This window comes from Dendropsophus ebraccatus, unplaced genomic scaffold, assembly GCF_027789765.1.
Source record: "Dendropsophus ebraccatus isolate aDenEbr1 unplaced genomic scaffold, aDenEbr1.pat pat_scaffold_2354_ctg1, whole genome shotgun sequence".
In the NCBI taxonomy this organism is placed as follows: Eukaryota; Metazoa; Chordata; class Amphibia; order Anura; family Hylidae; genus Dendropsophus; species Dendropsophus ebraccatus.
In genome coordinates, this window is record NW_027209804.1 from 1 (window position 1) to 4,247 (window position 4,247).

The 4,247-nt window shown below is 39.6% G+C and overlaps 1 pseudogene; it reads right to left on the reverse strand.

Moving 5' to 3' along the window:
- Positions 1 to 351: 351 nt before the first annotated feature.
- Positions 352 to 4,016, reverse strand: LOC138775874 (merlin-like; annotated as a pseudogene).
- Between the last annotated feature and the right edge of the window lie 231 nt (positions 4,017 to 4,247).

Sequence of the window (4,247 nt, forward strand, 5' to 3'; positions counted from 1 at the left end):
ACAGTATCATGAAAGGGTTGCTTTTGGCCATGAAAAATTTCTAGTCTATAGCTACCTTAGCAAAAATGAATTGACTCTTTAAAGCTGACCTATCACAGGGCTTACGGTGGTTAAACTAAATACATGGTTGTATAAGGCTTCTCAGTTTGAAAGGTAAGTAGAGGTGAAAACCCGGCACAGTTCCATGCACTGTGACTCTTATCCCCGTGGTGTGCAAGTGAACTCAGACTGAGAAGCCCTATTAAACCACATACTCCGTTTAACACCTATAACCCTGTGACAGGTATGCTTTAAAGGATATTGCTGTTTGAAGCATCCAGAGAAATCTAAAAAAAAACAGATCTAGCTTACCCTTTTAGGAAGCAGCTCCTCCTCTGCCAAGAATCCACGTTTGTGGACAGATGCATCATAATCACCATACTAAAATCCAAAGGGATAAAAGCAAAAATGAGTAAATCCAAGGGAGGAGAAACACTTTTGAGTTATCTTTTGAGGAAAACTCACTTTTGCTTGAACAGCATATGATGCTAGCAGCACGGAAGCTTCTGGTGGACAGTATATTTTCTCTTCCAGTATTTGCTTCTTAACCTATTTAATACAGATAAGACAATTGGCGAGTGATAACTATGAACATACAGAAAAATAGTAGACATGCGAAGGGGAAAAAAAAATAAAAAATGAAGAATAACAGTAAAAGCTGCACCTGCAGGAAAAAGAGATGCTGAGTGATCTCCTGTACTAGTTCTTCCTCAACATTTTCTGGGTAAAAACTTGGCTAAAAAATGGAAGGTGACAGGTTCTTCTTTCGGAACATCATGATCCAATACCTTTAGGATATAAAAAAATAATTGAAATTACGCAAGGACCTTAAACAATTACAATACAGTGGTGCCTTGGATTAAGAGTACGAGCATAATTCGTTCCGGGACTGTGCTTCTAATCCAAATCCACTCATAAACCAAACCAAATTTTTCCCATAAGAAATCATAAAATGCAGACAATTGGTTCCACACCTCAAAAAAAATGGATTTATTATTCTGAAAAACATGTAAAACAGATGAAACAAACATTCAGAAACAGCAGAATCTGTGATATTATAAGTTACTGTACAGTAATGGAGAGGATGGGAAACACAAGGCTGACAGAGACTGCAGGGAGTATGAAGGAATGAGCAGGACATATGTGCGCATCTTTCCAGGATAGAGGGGTTACAGCTATGGAGAGATTACCTCGACAGTCCTATCCCCTGATGTGAGCCCCAGCCTGAAGTGGATCTGCCATAATTTAGAAGGTGAGGGAGACTTCCTGGGTCAGAGTACAGTGCTCTAGACCCCGCTATGCAGACCAGGGAGTACAGGGAGCTCTTAAACCAAAACGCTCTTAAACCAAGGTACGACTGTATTGTTATATAAACTGCTGTTTTTACATTACCTTCTTATCCATTTTCAACCATGCTATGGTGTCCTTAACTGTGTACTGAAGACCAAAGAACCAGTTTTCACGAAGCCCCAAGGTGCGACATACCAGGTCAAAAAGATCCTTCCCTTTCCACTTTACCTAAGGCATAACATACATACATTACAAAAATATGACCACCATTTTCTTTCCATTGTTTTCATTTTACTAAAGAATCATATATAAAACTGTGGGTGGCATATTTCTATTAGTTTTTTATACTAGAGGGCACTTCTTAGGAAAAAAAACTGGCCTCCAAGGATAGGTATCACGTACCAAAACAAGGACAGGGCAGGATTGTGGACATGACTCATCCACGATTGCAGCAATAAAGAATTGGAGTGGCTTCCATCGGATTCCCTGTGTGGGCACTGCAAGTTCTCACAGTATTAGGGCTTATTCTCACAGTCTGTATAACATGGAACTTACAGACTTATTAATATGGTCCGTATAACATGGAACTTACAAGCAGTGCAGTGGACTCCCCACCCGACACACATGAGGTCGGGGTTGGGGAAAGCGTTTGAATCTTCTCATTACAGTGTCGGAAGATTCAAACACTTTGGAGTACAGTATGTTTTGACTACCCGGCTTGGTACATTAGGTGAAGGATTGATAGTCCCCTGTATATATATGGCTTCATGGGAGGCAAAGGTCTATAACAAAGTAGATTTAGTAAATACATTACATTAAGTAAGCACTTTGTGATTCTTTGTATAAGGGTGCGTTCTGCAACAGATTTGAAGTTGCAGATTTGCTTTGTATCTAATGTGAGCCATCAAATATGCTGCGGATCCTGTACGTGTGAACGCACTCTAATACTTGCTTTATATATTATGTTATTGTAATTGTCATACCATTGTTTGATTGTGGTCTTTTCTTTTATCATGTTTGAGTAATAATGAATTATTAATTGATTTAATGTGTGTCCTGTGCTATATTATTGTATAAAAGATAGTTATGCCACATAAACTAATGAATAAGGCTCATTAAAACAACCCCATAAAGTATAAATATCACATTGCTTCTAATAGGTCTGTTTACACATCCGCATTGTTTGTCTCCACATTTGCGTTTTGTCACAAAAAAAAAAAAATGCATGTTGTAGCGCGGACCGCAATTGCAGCACATTTACCCATAGAAATCTATTAGAACTTCCACCATCCGCAAACCATCTGCAAAAAATGCTGAACACAACTAGTTCAAAACAATAGTACAATTTATGGGTACCAAAAAAAAAAAAAAAACCACGGATGCTAAGGATGTGCACTACGGATGGTTTTTTAGCAGATTGCAGACGCCAAAATGCAGACACAAACTTCAGTCAGCACAAATATCTGTCATGTGAATGAGGCCTAATTTAAATTCACAGTACTAGCGAGGGCTTCCCTAGGCTTGGCAGTCAGCTGCCTTTGAACTCCACGCTGCTCCATGCTGTCTCCCAGTCCCCCAGGATCAGATCCAGCTTTTCCAGCCACCCTGAGAGGAGTAGAACGGAGTTCAAGGCAGCCGACTGAAAAGCAGGACTGCAGAGCCTAGCGCAGCGCTTCGCTAGTACTGTAAATTTAAATTAAGCCTCATTCACACGCGTCAGTATATTTTGCTGACTGAAATTTGTGTCTGCATTTGGCATCTGCAATCTGCTAAAACCCAATTTTTCCTATTTTGAGGCAGTCGCGTTACTTTATGTAAATGTCTGACCCACTGGACTTTTTACACAGTGAATTCTGAAAAAAAACTACCTGGATGTGTATGTAAAGGACTTCATCTGTATTTACATAAATATCAGACATATTATCACAGCACAATGATTTCTGAGTGCCATATTTACATCACCCCTTACAATGTTCAATGTGCTTCCCCCAGGATTAGAAATACAAGGCCGCTTTCTTTCAGAAACAGTAACACTTCTGTCATCACTGAGTATGGTATTGCAGCAGTTCCATCAAAGTGAATATAACCAAGTTGTAATACCACACACAACCCAAGGATAGTCATGTTTTGTTTTGTTTTTTTTTGCAGAAAGGTAGCCTAAAGTACTGTAGGTAAAGTGTTCCCTTTACAGCAAATCTACTGAAGGCCCTATTACACAAAACGATTATCGGCTTTATTCGGCCGATAATCGCCTTGTATAATAGAAGACAACGATCAGCCGACATGAACAATCTTCTATGGCTGCCCGTACGATCTAACGATCACCCCGGCAGGCCCTGCCTCCATGACACTGTTCACTGCCTGAATAATGGCCGAATACAGTAATCCAGGTAAAGAATGGCTTTTTAAACAAAAATAACCTCTAGCACAGCGCTATATGATGCAGTTTATGATGCAGTTTGCATTTACCTCGCAGTTGAATTCCATTTCGGCGTCCATTGTAATGATTCTGACTGTAAAGGTTTTAGGCTGTTTACGCTTCAGAGAGCTAAAGCTCATTCGTGAAGCAATAGCCCCAGCCATGTTAAATGTCCTTCCTAAATCTTTATTTGAATGAAACAACCCAACAAAAGGTATTTTCGGTTATCTTATAAAACAGCAAGCTTCTTCATCCATGGTTCCTATTGTTGTAGCACGCTTGGAAATTATGGTTTTCTCCATGTCAGCCTGTTCTATGGCACATAGCATTTGGGCACCAGATCTTAGTCCTGATGTTCTGAAAAAGAAAAAAATTTTTTAAATATGCATACATTTCCCATTTATATGTAAAAGTAGTGTTAGTGTGTTGTTTTTAGCAATGTACTTCTCCCCTATGGGTCGAATCACTTCCTGGTGACCTTGCAACAGTGCAGACCCCT